We start from the raw sequence: 20120 nt of genomic DNA on the forward strand, positions 1-20120 counted from the left end.
ACTCACGAGACACTGACCAAATGCAACTCAGTAGGGACGATTATCCAAAGTACTTTCGGGATGCACGGGTGGACGAACAGATCTAGAGTCGCTTTAGGACGGTCGGATCCGAATGCGGGATCTAAATGAGGTTATTGCCACACTTGTATGACGAGAAAAGTCCACCCGATTGGCAACTCACCCGCTCCAGCTGTGAAGCCGAACACTCACGAGACACTGACCAAATGCAACTCAGTAGGGATGATTATCCAAAGTACTTTCGGGATGCACGGGTGGACGAACAGATCTAGAGTCGCTTTAGGACGGTCGGATCCGAATGCGGGATCTAAATGAGGTCATTGCCACACTTGTATGACGAGAAAAGTCCACACGATTGGCAACTCACCCGCTCCAGCCATGAAGCCGAACACTCACGAGACACTGACCAAATGCAACTCAGTAGGGACGATTATCCAAAGTACTTTCGGGATGCACGGGTGGACGAACAGATCTAGAGTGGCTTTAGGACGGTCGGATCCGAATGCGGGATCTAAATGAGGTCATTGCCACACTTGTATGACGAGAAAAGTCCACACGATTGGCAACTCACCCGCTCCAGCTGTGAAGCCGAACACTCACGAGACACTGACCAAATGCAACTCAGTAGGGACGATTATCCAAAGTACTTTCGGGATGCACGGGTGGACGAACAGATCTAGAGTCGCTTTAGGACGGTCGGATCCGAATGCGGGATCTAAATGAGGTCATTGCCACACTTGTATGACGAGAAAAGTCCACCCGATTGGCAACTCACCCGCTCCAGCTGTGAAGCCGAACACTCACGAGACACTGACCTCATGCAACTCAGTAGGGACGATTATCCAAAGTACTTTCGGGATGCACGGGTGGACGAACAGATCTAGAGTCGCTTTAGGACGGTCGGATCCGAATGCGGGATCTAAATGAGGTTATTGCCACACTTGTATGACGAGAAAAGTCCACCCGATTGGCAACTCACCCGCTCCAGCTGTGAAGCCGAACACTCACGAGACACTGACCTCATGCAACTCAGTAGGGACGATTATCCAAAGTACTTTCGGGATGCACGGGTGGACGAACAGATCTAGAGTGGCTTTAGGACGGTCGGATCCGAATGCGGGATCTAAATGAGGTCATTGCCACACTTGTATGACGAGAAAAGTCCACACGATTGGCAACTCACCCGCTCCAGCTGTGAAGCCGAACACTCACGAGACACTGACCAAATGCAACTCAGTAGGGACGATTATCCAAAGTACTTTCGGGATGCACGGGTGGACGAACAGATCTAGAGTCGCTTTAGGACGGTCGGATCCGAATGCGGGATCTAAATGAGGTCATTGCCACACTTGTATGACGAGAAAAGTCCACACGATTGGCAACTCACCCGCTCCAGCCATGAAGCCGAACACTCACGAGACACTGACCAAATGCAACTCAGTAGGGACGATTATCCAAAGTACTTTCGGGATGCACGGGTGGACGAACAGATCTAGAGTGGCTTTAGGACGGTCGGATCCGAATGCGGGATCTAAATGAGGTCATTGCCACACTTGTATGACGAGAAAAGTCCACACGATTGGCAACTCACCCGCTCCAGCTGTGAAGCCGAACACTCACGAGACACTGACCAAATGCAACTCAGTAGGGACGATTATCCAAAGTACTTTCGGGATGCACGGGTGGACGAACAGATCTAGAGTCGCTTTAGGACGGTCGGATCCGAATGCGGGATCTAAATGAGGTTATTGCCACACTTGTATGACGAGAAAAGTCCACCCGATTGGCAACTCACCCGCTCCAGCTGTGAAGCCGAACACTCACGAGACACTGACCTCATGCAACTCAGTAGGGACGATTATCCAAAGTACTTTCGGGATGCACGGGTGGACGAACAGATCTAGAGTGGCTTTAGGACGGTCGGATCCGAATGCGGGATCTAAATGAGGTCATTGCCACACTTGTATGACGAGAAAAGTCCACACGATTGGCAACTCACCCGCTCCAGCCATGAAGCCGAACACTCACGAGACACTGACCAAATGCAACTCAGTAGGGACGATTATCCAAAGTACTTTCGGGATGCACGGGTGGACGAACAGATCTAGAGTCGCTTTAGGACGGTCGGATCCGAATGCGGGATCTAAATGAGGTCATTGCCACACTTGTATGACGAGAAAAGTCCACACGATTGGCAACTCACCCGCTCCAGCTGTGAAGCCGAACACTCACGAGACACTGACCAAATGCAACTCAGTAGGGACGATTATCCAAAGTACTTTCGGGATGCACGGGTGGACGAACAGATCTAGAGTGGCTTTAGGACGGTCGGATCCGAATGCGGGATCTAAATGAGGTCATTGCCACACTTGCATGACGAGAAAAGTCCACACGATTGAAAACTCACCCGCTCCAGCTGTGAAGCCGAACACTCACGAGACACTGACCAAATGCAACTCAGTAGGGATGATTATCCAAAGTACTTTCGGGATGCACGGGTGGACGAACAGATCTAGAGTCGCTTTAGGACGGTCGGATCCGAATGCGGGATCTAAATGAGGTCATTGCCACACTTGTATGACGAGAAAAGTCCACACGATTGGCAACTCACCCGCTCCAGCTGTGAAGCCGAACACTCACGAGACACTGACCAAATGCAACTCAGTAGGGATGATTATCCAAAGTACTTTCGGGATGCACGGGTGGACGAACAGATCTAGAGTCGCTTTAGGACGGTCGGATCCGAATGCGGGATCTAAATGAGGTCATTGCCACACTTGTATGACGAGAAAAGTCCACACGATTGGCAACTCACCCGCTCCAGCTGTGAAGCCGAACACTCACGAGACACTGACCAAATGCAACTCAGTAGGGACGATTATCCAAAGTACTTTCGGGATGCACGGGTGGACGAACAGATCTAGAGTCGCTTTAGGACGGTCGGATCCGAATGCGGGATCTAAATGAGGTCATTGCCACACTTGTATGACGAGAAAAGTCCACACGATTGGCAACTCACCCGCTCCAGCTGTGAAGTCGAACACCCACGAGACACTGACCTCATGCAACTCGGTAGGGATGATTATCCAAAGTACTTTCGGGATGCACGGATGGACGAACAGATCTAGAGTGGCTTTAGGACGGTCGGATCCGAATGCGGGATCTAAATGAGGTCATTGCCAAACTTGTGTGACGAGAAAAGTCCACACGATTGGCAACTCACCCGCTCCAGCTGTGAAGCCGAAAACTCACGAGACACTGACCTCATGCAACTCGGTAGGGATGATTATCCAAAGTACTTTCGGGATGCACGGGTGGACGAACAGATCTAGAGTGGCTTTAGGACGGTCGGATCCGAATGCGGGATCTAAATGAGGTCATTGCCACACTTGTATGACGAGAAAAGTCCACACAATTGGCAACTCACCCGCTCCAGCTGTGAAGCCGAACACTCACGAGACACTGACCTCATGCAACTCGGTAGGGATGATTATCCAAAGTACTTTCGGGATGCACGGGTGGACGAACAGATCTAGAGTGGCTTTAGGACGGTCGGATCCGAATGCGGGATCTAAATGAGGTCATTGCCACACTTGTATGACGAGAAAAGTCCACACGATTGGCAACTCACCCGCTCCAGCTGTGAAGCCGAACACTCACGAGACACTGACCTCATGCAACTCGGTAGGGATGATTATCCAAAGTACTTTCGGGATGCACGGGTGGACGAACAGATCTAGAGTGGCTTTAGGACGGTCGGATCCGAATGCGGGATCTAAATGAGGTCATTGCCACACTTGTATGACGAGAAAAGTCCACACGATTGGCAACTCGCCTGCTCCAGCTTTGAAGCCGAACACTCACGAGACACTGACCTCATGCAACTCGGTAGGGATGATTATCCAAAGTACTTTCGGGATGCACGGATGGACGAACAGATCTAGAGTGGCTTTAGGACGGTCGGATCCGAATGCGGGATCTAAATGAGGTCATTGCCACACTTGTATGACGAGAAAAGTCCACACGATTGGCAACTCGCCTGCTCCAGCTGTGAAGCCGAACACTCACGAGACACTGACCTCATGCAACTCGGTAGGGATGATTATCCAAAGTACTTTCGGGATGCACGGATGGACGAACAGATCTAGAGTGGCTTTAGGACGGTCGGATCCGAATGCGGGATCTAAATGAGGTCATTGCCACACTTGTATGACGAGAAAAGTCCACACGATTGGCAACTCGCCTGCTCCAGCTGTGAAGCCGAACACTCACGAGACACTGACCTCATGCAACTCGGTAGGGATGATTATCCAAAGTACTTTCGGGATGCACGGATGGACGAACAGATCTAGAGTGGCTTTAGGACGGTCGGATCCGAATGCGGGATCTAAATGAGGTCATTGCCACACTTGTATGACGAGAAAAGTCCACACGATTGGCAACTCGCCTGCTCCAGCTGTGAAGCCGAACACTCACGAGACACTGACCTCATGCAACTCAGTAGGGATGATTATCCAAAGTACTTTCGGGATGCACGGGTGGACGAACAGATCTAGAGTGGCTTTAGGACGGTCGGATCCGAATGCGGGATCTAAATGAGGTCATTGCCACACTTGTATGACGAGAAAAGTCCACACGATTGGCAACTCACCCGCTCCAGCTGTGAAGCCGAACACTCACGAGACACTGACCTCATGCAACTCGGTAGGGATGATTATCCAAAGTACTTTCGGGATGCACGGATGGACGAACAGATCTAGAGTGGCTTTAGGACGGTCGGATCCGAATGCGGGATCTAAATGAGGTCATTGCCACACTTGTATGACGAGAAAAGTCCACACGATTGGCAACTCGCCTGCTCCAGCTGTGAAGCCGAACACTCACGAGACACTGACCTCATGCAACTCGGTAGGGATGATTATCCAAAGTACTTTCGGTATGCACGGATGGACGAACAGATCTAGAGTGGCTTTAGGACGGTCGGATCCGAATGCGGGATCTAAATGAGGTCATTGCCACACTTGTATGACGAGAAAAGTCCACACGATTGGCAACTCGCCTGCTCCAGCTGTGAAGCCGAACACTCACGAGACACTGACCTCATGCAACTCGGTAGGGATGATTATCCAAAGTACTTTCGGGATGCACGGATGGACGAACAGATCTAGAGTGGCTTTAGGACGGTCGGATCCGAATGCGGGATCTAAATGAGGTCATTGCCACACTTGTATGACGAGAAAAGTCCACACGATTGGCAACTCGCCTGCTCCAGCTGTGAAGCCGAACACTCACGAGACACTGACCTCATGCAACTCGGTAGGGATGATTATCCAAAGTACTTTCGGGATGCACGGATGGACGAACAGATCTAGAGTGGCTTTAGGACGGTCGGATCCGAATGCGGGATCTAAATGAGGTCATTGCCACACTTGTATGACGAGAAAAGTCCACACGATTGGCAACTCGCCTGCTCCAGCTGTGAAGCCGAACACTCACGAGACACTGACCTCATGCAACTCGGTAGGGATGATTATCCAAAGTACTTTCGGGATGCACGGATGGACGAACAGATCTAGAGTGGCTTTAGGACGGTCGGATCCGAATGCGGGATCTAAATGAGGTCATTGCCGCACTTGTATGACGAGAAAAGTCCACACGATTGGCAACTCACCCGCTCCAGCTGTGAAGCCGAACACTCACGAGACACTGACCTCATGCAACTCGGTAGGGATGATTATCCAAAGTACTTTCGGGATGCACGGATGGACGAACAGATCTAGAGTGGCTTTAGGACGGTCGGATCCGAATGCGGGATCTAAATGAGGTCATTGCCACACTTGTATGACGAGAAAAGTCCACACGATTGGCAACTCGCCTGCTCCAGCTGTGAAGCCGAACACTCACGAGACACTGACCTCATGCAACTCAGTAGGGATGATTATCCAAAGTACTTTCGGGATGCACGGATGGACGAACAGATCTAGAGTGGCTTTAGGACGGTCGGATCCGAATGCGGGATCTAAATGAGGTCATTGCCACACTTGTATGACGAGAAAAGTCCACACGATTGGCAACTCGCCTGCTCCAGCTGTGAAGCCGAACACTCACGAGACACTGACCTCATGCAACTCGGTAGGGATGATTATCCAAAGTACTTTCGGGATGCACGGATGGACGAACAGATCTAGAGTGGCTTTAGGACGGTCGGATCCGAATGCGGGATCTAAATGAGGTCATTGCCACACTTGTATGACGAGAAAAGTCCACACGATTGGCAACTCACCCGCTCCAGCTGTGAAGCCGAACACTCACGAGACACTGACCAAATGCAACTCAGTAGGGACGATTATCCAAAGTACTTTCGGGATGCACGGATGGACGAACAGATCTAGAGTGGCTTTAGGACGGTCGGATCCGAATGCGGGATCTAAATGAGGTCATTGCCACATTTGTATGACGAGAAAAGTCCACACGATTGGCAACTCGCCTGCTCCAGCTGTGAAGCCGAACACTCACGAGACACTGACCTCATGCAACTCGGTAGGGATGATTATCCAAAGTACTTTCGGGATGCACGGATGGACGAACAGATCTAGAGTGGCTTTAGGACGGTCGGATCCGAATGCGGGATCTAAATGAGGTCATTGCCACACTTGTATGACGAGAAAAGTCCACAGGATTGGCAACTCACCCGCTCCAGCTGTGAAGCCGAACACTCACGAGACACTGACCTCATGCAACTCGGTAGGGATGATTATCCAAAGTACTTTCGGGATGCACGGATGGACGAACAGATCTAGAGTGGCTTTAGGACGGTCGGATCCGAATGCGGGATCTAAATGAGGTCATTGCCACACTTGTATGACGAGAAAAGTCCACACGATTGGCAACTCACCCGCTCCAGCTGTGAAGCCGAACACTCACGAGACACTGACCTCATGCAACTCGGTAGGGATCATTATCCAAAGTACTTTCGGGATGCACGGGTGGACGAACAGATCTAGAGTGGCTTTAGGACGGTCGGATCCGAATGCGGGATCTAAATGAGGTCATTGCCACACTTGTATGACGAGAAAAGTCCACCCGATTGGCAACTCACCCGCTGCAGCTGTGAAGCCGAACACTCACGTGACACTGACCTCATGCAACTCAGTAGGGATGATTATCCAAAGTACTTTCGGGATGCACGGGTGGACGAACAGATCTAGAGTGGCTTTAGGACGGTCGGATCCGAATGCGGGATCTAAATGTGGTCATATCCACACTTGTATGACGAGAAAAGTCCACACGATTGGCAACTCACCCGCTCCAGCTGTGAAGCCGAACACTCACGAGACAATGACCTCATGCAACTCGGTAGGGATGATTATCCAAAGTACTTTCGGGATGCACGGGTAGACGAACAGATCTAGAGTGGCTTTAGGACGGTCGGATCCGAATGCGGGATCTAAATGAGGTCATTGCCACACTTGTATGACGAGAAAAGTCCACACGATTGGCAACTCACCCGCTCCAGCTGTGAAGTCGAACACCCACGAGACACTGACCTCATGCAACTCGGTAGGGATGATTATCCAAAGTACTTTCGGGATGCACGGATGGACGAACAGATCTAGAGTGGCTTTAGGACGGTCGGATCCGAATGCGGGATCTAAATGAGGTCATTGCCAAACTTGTATGACGAAAAAAGTCCACACGATTGGCAACTCACCCGCTCCAGCTGTGAAGCCGAAAACTCACGAGACACTGACCTCATGCAACTCGGTAGGGATGATTATCCAAAGTACTTTCGGGATGCACGGGTGGACGAACAGATCTAGAGTGGCTTTAGGACGGTCGGATCCGAATGCGGGATCTAAATGAGGTCATTGCCACACTTGTATGACGAGAAAAGTCCACACAATTGGCAACTCACCCGCTCCAGCTGTGAAGCCGAACACTCACGAGACACTGACCTCATGCAACTCGGTAGGGATGATTATCCAAAGTACTTTCGGGATGCACGGGTGGACGAACAGATCTAGAGTGGCTTTAGGACGGTCGGATCCGAATGCGGGATCTAAATGAGGTCATTGCCACACTTGTATGACGAGAAAAGTCCACACGATTGGCAACTCACCCGCTCCAGCTGTGAAGCCGAACACTCACGAGACACTGACCTCATGCAACTCGGTAGGGATGATTATCCAAGGTACTTTCGGGATGCACGGGTGGACGAACAGATCTAGAGTGGCTTTAGGACGGTCGGATCCGAATGCGGGATCTAAATGAGGTCATTGCCACACTTGTATGACGAGAAAAGTCCACACGATTGGCAACTCACCCGCTCCAGCTGTGAAGCCGAACATTCACGAGACACTGACCAAATGAAACTCAGTAGGGATGATTATCCAAAGTACTTTCGGGATGCACGGGTGGACGAACAGATCTAGAGTGGCTTTAGGACGGTCGGATCCGAATGCGGGATCTAAATGAGGTCATTGCCACACTTGTATGACGAGAAAAGTCCACACAATTGGCAACTCACCCGCTCCAGCTGTGAAGTCGAACACCCACGAGACACTGACCTCATGCAACTCGGTAGGGATGATTATCCAAAGTACTTTCGGGATGCACGGGTGGACGAACAGATCTAGAGTGGCTTTAGGACGGTCGGATCCGAATGCGGGATCTAAATGAGGTCATTGCCACACTTGCATGACGAGAAAAGTCCACACGATTGGCAACTCACCCGCTCCAGCTGTGAAGCCGAACACTCACGAGACACTGACCTCATGCAACTCGGTAGGGATGATTATCCAAAGTACTTTCGGGATGCACGGGTGGACGAACAGATCTAGAGTGGCTTTAGGACGGTCGGATCCGAATGCGGGATCTAAATGAGGTCATTGCCACACTTGTATGACGAGAAAAGTCCACACAGTTGGCAACTCAACCGCTCCAGCTGTGAAGTCGAACACCCACGAGACACTGACCTCATGCAACTCGGTAGGGATGATTATCCAAAGTAGTTTCGGGATGCACGGATGGACGAACAGATCTAGAGTGGCTTTAGGACGGTCGGATCCGAATGCGGGATCTAAATGAGGTCATTGCCACACTTGTATGACGAGAAAAGTCCACACGATTGGCAACTCACCCGCTCCAGATGTGAAGTCGAACACCCACGAGACACTGACCTCATGCAACTCGGTAGGGATGATTATCCAAAGTACTTTCGGGATGCTCGGGTGGACGAACAGATCTAGAGTGGCTTTAGGACGGTCGGATCCGAATGCGGGATCTAAATGAGGTCATTGCCACACTTGTATGACGAGAAAAGTCCACACCATTGGCAACTCACCCGCTCCAGCTGTGAAGCCGAACACTCACGAGACACTGACCTCATGCAACTCGGTAGGGATGATTATCCAAAGTACTTTCGGGATGCACGGATGGACGAACAGATCTAGAGTGGCTTTAGGGCGGTCGGATCCGAATGCGGGATCTAAATGAGGTCATTGCCACACTTGTATGACGAGAAAAGTCCACACGATTGGCAACTCACCCGCTCCAGCTGTGAAGTCGAACACCCACGAGACACTGACCTCATGCAACTCGGTAGGGATGATTATCCAAAGTACTTTCGGGATGTACGGGTGGACGAACAGATCTAGAGTGGCTTTAGGACGGTCGGATCCGAATGCGGGATCTAAATGAGGTCATTGCCACACTTGTATGACGAGAAAAGTCCACACGATTGGCAACTCACCCGCTCCAGCTGTGAAGCCGAACACTCACGGGACACTGACCTCATGCAACTCGGTAGGGATGATTATCCAAAGTACTTTCGGGATGCACGGGTGGACGAACAGATCTAGAGTGGCTTTAGGACGGTCGGATCCGAATGCGGGATCTAAATGTGGTCATTGCTACACTTGTATGACGAGAAAAGTCCACACGATTGGCAACTCACCCGCTCCAGCTGTGAAGCCGAACACCCACGAGACACTGACCTCATGCAACTCGGTAGGGATGATTATCCAAAGTACTTTCGGGATGCTCGGGTGGACGAACAGATCTAGAGTGGCTTTAGGACGGTCGGATCCGAATGCGGGATCTAAATGAGGTCATTGCCACACTTGTATGACGAGAAAAGTCCACACGATTGGCAACTCACCCGCTCCAGCTGTGAAGCCGAACACTCACGGGACACTGACCTCATGCAACTCGGTAGGGATGATTATCCAAAGTACTTTCGGGATGCACGGGTGGACGAACAGATCTAGAGTGGCTTTAGGACGGTCGGATCCGAATGCGGGATCTAAATGAGGTCATTGCCACACTTGTATGACGAGAAAAGTCCACACGATTGGCAACTCACCCGCTCCAGCTGTGAAGCCGAACACCCACGAGACACTGACCTCATGCAACTCGGTAGGGATGATTATCCAAAGTACTTTCGGGATGCTCGGGTGGACGAACAGATCTAGAGTGGCTTTAGGACGGTCGGATCCGAATGCGGGATCTAAATGTGGTCATTGCCACACTTGTATGTCGAGAAAAGTCCACACGATTGGCAACTCACCCGCTCCAGCTGTGAAGCCGAACACTCACGAGACACTGACCTCATGCAACTCGGTAGGGATGATTATCCAAAGTACTTTCGGGATGCACGGATGGACGAACAGATCTAGAGTGGCTTTAGGACGGTCGGATCCGAATGCGGGACCTAAATGAGGTCATTGCCAAACTTGTATGACGAGAAAAGTCCACACGATTGGCAACTCACCCGCTGCAGCTGTGAAGCCGAACACTCACGAGACACTGACCTCATGCAACTCGGTAGGGATGATTATCCAAAGTACTTTCGGGATGCACGGGTGGACGAACAGATCTAGAGTGGCTTTAGGACGGTCGGATCCGAATGCGGGATCTAAATGAGGTCATTGCCACACTTGTATGACGAGAAAAGTCCACACAATTGGCAACTCACCCGCTCCAGCTGTGAAGCTGAACACTCACGAGACACTGACCTCATGCAACTCGGTAGGGATGATTATCCAAAGTACTTTCGGGATGCACGGGTGGACGAACGGATCTAGAGTGGCTTTAGGACGGTCGGATCCGAATGCGGGATCTAAATGAGGTTATTGCCACACTTGTATGACGAGAAAAGTCCACACGATTGGCAACTCACCCGCTCCAGCTGTGAAGCCGAACACTCACGAGACACTGACCTCATGCAACTCGGTAGGGATGATTATCCAAAGTACTTTCGGGATGCACGGGTGGACGAACAGATCTAGAGTGGCTTTAGGACGGTCGGATCCGAATGCGGGATCTAAATGAGGTCATTGCCACACTTGTATGACGAGAAAAGTCCACCCGATTGGCAACTCACCCGCTGCAGCTGTGAAGCCGAACACTCACGTGACACTGACCTCATGCAACTCAGTAGGGACGATTATCCAAAGTACTTTCGGGATGCACGGATGGACGAACAGATCTAGAGTGGCTTTAGGACGGTCGGATCCGAATGCGGGACCTAAATGAGGTCATTGCCAAACTTGAATGACGAGAAAAGTCCACACGATTGGCAACTCACCCGCTCCAGCTGTGAAGCCGAACACTCACGAGACACTGACCTCATGCAACTCGGTAGGGATGATTATCCAAAGTACTTTCGGGATGCACGGGTGGACGAACAGATCTAGAGTGGCTTTAGGACGGTCGGATCCGAATGCGGGATCTAAATGAGGTCATTGCCACACTTGTATGACGAGAAAAGTCCACACAATTGGCAACTCTCCCGCTCCAGCTGTGAAGCTGAACACTCACGAGACACTGACCTCATGCAACTCGGTAGGGATGATTATCCAAAGTACTTTCGGAATGCACGGGTGGACGAACAGATCTAGAGTGGCTTTAGGACGGTCGGATCCGAATGCGGGATCTAAATGTGGTCATTGCCACACTTGTATGTCGAGAAAAGTCAACACGATTGGCAACTCACCCGCTCCAGCTGTGAATCCGAACACTCACGAGACACTGACCTCATGCAACTCGGTAGGGATTATTATCCAAAGTACTTTCGGGATGCACGGGTAGACGAACAGATCTAGAGTGGCTTTAGGACGGTCGGATCCGAATGCGGGATCTAAATGAGGTCATTGCCACACTTGTATGACGAGAAAAGTCCACCCGATTGGCAACTCACCCGCTCCAGCTGTGAATCCGAACACTCACGAGACACTGACCTCATGCAACTCGGTAGGGATGATTATCCAAAGTACTTTCGGGATGCACGGGTGGACGAACAGATCTAGAGTGGCTTTAGGACGGTCGGATCCGAATGCGGGATCTAAATGAGGTCATTGCCACACTTGTATGACGAGAAAAGTCCACACGATTGGCAACTCACCCGCTCCAGCTGTGAATCCGAACACTCACGAGACACTGACCTCATGCAACTCGGTAGGGATGATTATCCAAAGTACTTTCGGGATGCACGGGTAGACGAACAGATCTAGAGTGGCTTTAGGACGGTCGGATCCGAATGCGGGATCTAAATGAGGTTATTGCCACACTTGTATGACGAGAAAAGTCCACACGATTGGCAACTCACCCGCTCCAGCTGTGAATCCGAACACTCACGAGACACTGACCTCATGCAACTCGGTAGGGATGATTATCCAAAGTACTTTCGGGATGCACGGGTGGACGAACAGATCTAGAGTGGCTTTAGGACGGTCGGATCCGAATGCGGGATCTAAATGAGGTCATTGCCACACTTGTATGACGAGAAAAGTCCACACGATTGGCAACTCACCCGCTCCAGCTGTGAATCCGAACACTCACGAGACACTGACCTCATGCAACTCGGTAGGGATGATTATCCAAAGTACTTTCGGGATGCACGGGTAGACGAACAGATCTAGAGTGGCTTTAGGACGGTCGGATCCGAATGCGGGGTCTAAATGAGGTCATTGCCACACTTGTATGACGAGAAAAGTCCACACGATTGGCAACTCACCCGCTCCAGCTGTGAATCCGAACACTCACGAGACACTGACCTCATGCAACTCGGTAGGGATGATTATCCAAAGTACTTTCGGGATGCACGGGTAGACGAACAGATCTAGAGAGGCTTAAGGACGGTCGGATCCGAATGCGGGATCTAAATGAGGTCATTGCCACACTTGTATGACGAGAAAAGTCCACACGATTGGCAACTCACCCGCTCCAGCTGTGAATCCGAACACTCACGAGACACTGACCTCATGCAACTCGGTAGGGATGATTATCCAAAGTACTTTCGGGATGCACGGGTAGACGAACAGATCTAGAGTGGCTTTAGGACGGTCGGATCCGAATGCGGGATCTAAATGAGGTCATTGCCACACTTGTATGACGAGAAAAGTCCACCCGATTGGCAACTCACCCGCTCCAGCTGTGAATCCGAACACTCACGAGACACTGACCTCATGCAACTCGGTAGGGATGATTATCCAAAGTACTTTCGGGATGCACGGGTGGACGAACAGATCTAGAGAGGCTTTAGGACGGTCGGATCCGAATGCGGGATCTAAATGAGGTCATTGCCACACTTGTATGACGAGAAAAGTCCACACGATTGGCAACTCACCCGCTCCAGCTGTGAATCCGAACACTCACGAGACACTGACCTCATGCAACTCGGTAGGGATGATTATCCAAAGTACTTTCGGGATGCACGGGTAGACGAACAGATCTAGAGTGGCTTTAGGACGGTCGGATCCGAATGCGGGATCTAAATGTGGTCATTGCCACACTTGTATGACGAGAAAAGTCCACACAATTGGCAACTCACCCGCTCCAGCTGTGAAGTCGAACACCCACGAGACACTGACCTCATGCAACTCGGTAGGGATGATTATCCAAAGTACTTTCGGGATGCACGGGTGGACGAACAGATCTAGAGTGGCTTTAGGACGGTCGGATCCGAATGCGGGATCTAAATGAGGTCATTGCCACACTTGCATGACGAGAAAAGTCCACACGATTGGCAACTCACCCGCTCCAGCTGTGAAGCCGAACACTCACGAGACACTGACCTCATGCAACTCGGTAGGGATGATTATCCAAAGTACTTTCGGGATGCACGGGTGGACGAACAGATCTAGAGTGGCTTTAGGACGGTCGGATCCGAATGCGGGATCTAAATGAGGTCATTGCCACACTTGTATGACGAGAAAAGTCCACACAGTTGGCAACTCACCCGCTCCAGCTGTGAAGTCGAACACCCACGAGACACTGACCTCATGCAACTCGGTAGGGATGATTATCCAAAGTAGTTTCGGGATGCACGGATGGACGAACAGATCTAGAGTGGCTTTAGGACGGTCGGATCCGAATGCGGGATCTAAATGAGGTCATTGCCACACTTGTATGACGAGAAAAGTCCACACGATTGGCAACTCACCCGCTCCAGCTGTGAAGTCGAACACCCACGAGACACTGACCTCATGCAACTCGGTAGGGATGATTATCCAAAGTACTTTCGGGATGCTCGGGTGGACGAACAGATCTAGAGTGGCTTTAGGACGGTCGGATCCGAATGCGGGATCTAAATGAGGTCATTGCCACACTTGTATGACGAGAAAAGTCCACACGATTGGCAACTCACCCGCTCCAGCTGTGAAGCCGAACACTCACGAGACACTGACCTCATGCAACTCGGTAGGGATGATTATCCAAAGTACTTTCGGGATGCACGGATGGACGAACAGATCTAGAGTGGCTTTAGGGCGGTCGGATCCGAATGCGGGATCTAAATGAGGTCATTGCCACACTTGTATGACGAGAAAAGTCCACACGATTGGCAACTCACCCGCTCCAGCTGTGAAGTCGAACACCCACGAGACACTGACCTCATGCAACTCGGTAGGGATGATTATCCAAAGTACTTTCGGGATGCTCGGGTGGACGAACAGATCTAGAGTGGCTTTAGGACGGTCGGATCCGAATGCGGGATCTAAATGAGGTCATTGCCACACTTGTATGACGAGAAAAGTCCACACGATTGGCAACTCACCCGCTCCAGCTGTGAAGCCGAACACTCACGGGACACTGACCTCATGCAACTCGGTAGGGATGATTATCCAAAGTACTTTCGGGATGCACGGGTGGACGAACAGATCTAGAGTGGCTTTAGGACGGTCGGATCCGAATGCGGGATCTAAATGTGGTCATTGCCACACTTGTATGACGAGAAAAGTCCACACGATTGGCAACTCACCCGCTCCAGCTGTGAAGCCGAACACCCACGAGACACTGACCTCATGCAACTCGGTAGGGATGATTATCCAAAGTACTTTCGGGATGCTCGGGTGGACGAACAGATCTAGAGTGGCTTTAGGACGGTCGGATCCGAATGCGGGATCTAAATGAGGTCATTGCCACACTTGTATGACGAGAAAAGTCCACACGATTGGCAACTCACCCGCTCCAGCTGTGAAGCCGAACACTCACGGGACACTGACCTCATGCAACTCGGTAGGGATGATTATCCAAAGTACTTTCGGGATGCACGGGTGGACGAACAGATCTAGAGTGGCTTTAGGACGGTCGGATCCGAATGCGGGGTCTAAATGAGGTCATTGCCACACTTGTATGACGAGAAAAGTCCACACGATTGGCAACTCACCCGCTCCAGCTGTGAATCCGAACACTCACGAGACACTGACCTCATGCAACTCGGTAGGGATGATTATCCAAAGTACTTTCGGGATGCACGGGTAGACGAACAGATCTAGAGAGGCTTAAGGACGGTCGGATCCGAATGCGGGATCTAAATGAGGTCATTGCCACACTTGTATGACGAGAAAAGTCCACACGATTGGCAACTCACCCGCTCCAGCTGTGAATCCGAACACTCACGAGACACTGACCTCATGCAACTCGGTAGGGATGATTATCCAAAGTACTTTCGGGATGCACGGGTAGACGAACAGATCTAGAGTGGCTTTAGGACGGTCGGATCCGAATGCGGGATCTAAATGAGGTCATTGCCACACTTGTATGACGAGAAAAGTCCACCCGATTGGCAACTCACCCGCTCCAGCTGTGAATCCGAACACTCACGAGACACTGACCTCATGCAACTCGGTAGGGATGATTATCCAAAGTACTTTCGGGATGCACGGGTAGACGAACAGATCTAGAGTGGCTTTAGGACGGTCGGATCCGAATGCGGGGTCTAAATGAGGTCATTGCCACACTTGTATGACGAGAAAAGTCCACACGATTCGCAACTCACCCGCTCCAGCTGTGAATCCGAACACTCACGAGACACTGACCTCATGCAACTCGGTAGGGATGATTATCCAAAGTACTTTCGGGATGCACGGGTAGACGAACAGATCTAGAGAGGCTTAAGGACGGTCGGATCCGAATGCGGGATCTAAATGAGGTCATTGCCACACTTGTATGACGAGAAAAGTCCACACGATTGGCAACTCACCCGCTCCAGCTGTGAATCCGAACACTCACGAGACACTGACCTCATGCAACTCGGTAGGGATGATTATCCAAAGTACTTTCGGGATGCACGGGTAGACGAACAGATCTAGAGTGGCTTTAGGACGGTCGGATCCGAATGCGGGATCTAAATGAGGTCATTGCCACACTTGTATGACGAGAAAAGTCCACCCGATTGGCAACTCACCCGCTCCAGCTGTGAATCCGAACACTCACGAGACACTGACCTCATGCAACTCGGTAGGGATGATTATCCAAAGTACTTTCGGGATGCACGGGTGGACGAACAGATCTAGAGAGGCTTTAGGACGGTCGGATCCGAATGCGGGATCTAAATGAGGTCATTGCCACACTTGTATGACGAGAAAAGTCCACACGATTGGCAACTCACCCGCTCCAGCTGTGAATCCGAACACTCACGAGACACTGACCTCATGCAACTCGGTAGGGATGATTATCCAAAGTACTTTCGGGATGCACGGGTAGACGAACAGATCTAGAGTGGCTTTAGGACGGTCGGATCCGAATGCGGGATCTAAATGTGGTCATTGCCACACTTGTATGACGAGAAAAGTCCACACAATTGGCAACTCACCCGCTCCAGCTGTGAAGTCGAACACCCACGAGACACTGACCTCATGCAACTCGGTAGGGATGATTATCCAAAGTACTTTCGGGATGCACGGGTGGACGAACAGATCTAGAGTGGCTTTAGGACGGTCGGATCCGAATGCGGGATCTAAATGAGGTCATTGCCACACTTGCATGACGAGAAAAGTCCACACGATTGGCAACTCACCCGCTCCAGCTGTGAAGCCGAACACTCACGAGACACTGACCTCATGCAACTCGGTAGGGATGATTATCCAAAGTACTTTCGGGATGCACGGGTGGACGAACAGATCTAGAGTGGCTTTAGGACGGTCGGATCCGAATGCGGGATCTAAATGAGGTCATTGCCACACTTGTATGACGAGAAAAGTCCACACAGTTGGCAACTCACCCGCTCCAGCTGTGAAGTCGAACACCCACGAGACACTGACCTCATGCAACTCGGTAGGGATGATTATCCAAAGTAGTTTCGGGATGCACGGATGGACGAACAGATCTAGAGTGGCTTTAGGACGGTCGGATCCGAATGCGGGATCTAAATGAGGTCATTGCCACACTTGTATGACGAGAAAAGTCCACACGATTGGCAACTCACCCGCTCCAGCTGTGAAGTCGAACACCCACGAGACACTGACCTCATGCAACTCGGTAGGGATGATTATCCAAAGTACTTTCGGGATGCTCGGGTGGACGAACAGATCTAGAGTGGCTTTAGGACGGTCGGATCCGAATGCGGGATCTAAATGAGGTCATTGCCACACTTGTATGACGAGAAAAGTCCACACGATTGGCAACTCACCCGCTCCAGCTGTGAAGCCGAACACTCACGAGACACTGACCTCATGCAACTCGGTAGGGATGATTATCCAAAGTACTTTCGGGATGCACGGATGGACGAACAGATCTAGAGTGGCTTTAGGGCGGTCGGATCCGAATGCGGGATCTAAATGAGGTCATTGCCACACTTGTATGACGAGAAAAGTCCACACGATTGGCAACTCACCCGCTCCAGCTGTGAAGTCGAACACCCACGAGACACTGACCTCATGCAACTCGGTAGGGATGATTATCCAAAGTACTTTCGGGATGCTCGGGTGGACGAACAGATCTAGAGTGGCTTTAGGACGGTCGGATCCGAATGCGGGATCTAAATGAGGTCATTGCCACACTTGTATGACGAGAAAAGTCCACACGATTGGCAACTCACCCGCTCCAGCTGTGAAGCCGAACACTCACGGGACACTGACCTCATGCAACTCGGTAGGGATGATTATCCAAAGTACTTTCGGGATGCACGGGTGGACGAACAGATCTAGAGTGGCTTTAGGACGGTCGGATCCGAATGCGGGATCTAAATGTGGTCATTGCCACACTTGTATGACGAGAAAAGTCCACACGATTGGCAACTCACCCGCTCCAGCTGTGAAGCCGAACACCCACGAGACACTGACCTCATGCAACTCGGTAGGGATGATTATCCAAAGTACTTTCGGGATGCTCGGGTGGACGAACAGATCTAGAGTGGCTTTAGGACGGTCGGATCCGAATGCGGGATCTAAATGAGGTCATTGCCACACTTGTATGACGAGAAAAGTCCACTCGATTGGCAACTCACCCGCTCCAGCTGTGAAGCCGAACACTCACGGGACACTGACCTCATGCAACTCGGTAGGGATGATTATCCAAAGTACTTTCGGGATGCACGGGTGGACGAACAGATCTAGAGTGGCTTTAGGACGGTCGGATCCGAATGCGGGATCTAAATGAGGTCATTGCCACACTTGTATGACGAGAAAAGTCCACACGATTGGCAACTCACCCGCTCCAGCTGTGAAGCCGAACACCCACGAGACACTGACCTCATGCAACTCGGTAGGGATGATTATCCAAAGTACTTTCGGGAGGCTCGGGTGGACGAACAGATCTAGAGTGGCTTTAGGACGGTCGGATCCGAATGCGGGATCTAAATGTGGTCATTGCCACACTTGTATGTCGAGAAAAGTCCACACGATTGGCAACTCACCCGCTCCAGCTGTGAAGCCGAACACTCACGAGACACTGACCTCATGCAACTCGGTAGGGATGATTATCCAAAGTACTTTCGGGATGCACGGATGGACGAACAGATCTAGAGTGGCTTTAGGACGGTCGGATCCGAATGCGAGACCTAAATGAGGTCATTGCCAAACTTGTATGACGAGAAAAGTCCACACGATTGGCAACTCACCCGCTCCAGCTGTGAAGCCGAACACTCACGAGACACTGACCTCATGCAACTCGGTAGGGATGATTATCCAAAGTACTTTCGGGATGCACGGGTGGACGAACAGATCTAGAGTGGCTTTAGGACGGTCGGATCCGAATGCGGGATCTAAATGAGGTCATTGCCACACTTGTATGACGAGAAAAGTCCACACAATTGGCAACTCACCCGCTCCAGCTGTGAAGCTGAACACTCACGAGACACTGACCTCATGCAACTCAGTAGGGATGATTATCCAAAGTACTTTCGGGATGCACGGGTGGACGAACGGATCTAGAGTGGCTTTAGGACGGTCGGATCCGAATGCGGGATCTAAATGAGGTTATTGCCACACTTGTATGACGAGAAAAGTCCACACGATTGGCAACTCACCCGCTCCAGCTGTGAAGCCGAACACTCACGAGACACTGACCTCATGCAACTCGGTAGGGATGATTATCCAAAGTACTTTCGGGATGCACGGGTGGACGAACAGATCTAGAGTGGCTTTAGGACGGTCGGATCCGAATGCGGGATCTAAATGAGGTCATTGCCACACTTGTATGACGAGAAAAGTCCACCCGATTGGCAACTCACCCGCTGCAGCTGTGAAGCCGAACACTCACGTGACACTGACCTCATGCAACTCAGTAGGGACGATTATCCAAAGTACTTTCGGGATGCACGGGTGGACGAACAGATCTAGAGTGGCTTTAGGACGGTCGGATCCGAATGCGGGATCTAAATG

The 20120-nt window shown here is 51.1% G+C and overlaps 1 pseudogene; it reads left to right on the forward strand.

Moving 5' to 3' along the window:
• LOC115313537 overlaps positions 1-20120 on the forward strand; it is a 62702-nt pseudogene that overhangs the window by 1512 nt on the left and 41070 nt on the right.

This window comes from Ixodes scapularis, unplaced genomic scaffold (assembly GCF_016920785.2).
Source record: "Ixodes scapularis isolate PalLabHiFi unplaced genomic scaffold, ASM1692078v2 PGA_scaffold3__209_contigs__length_174095766, whole genome shotgun sequence".
NCBI lineage: Eukaryota > Metazoa > Arthropoda > Arachnida > Ixodida > Ixodidae > Ixodes > Ixodes scapularis.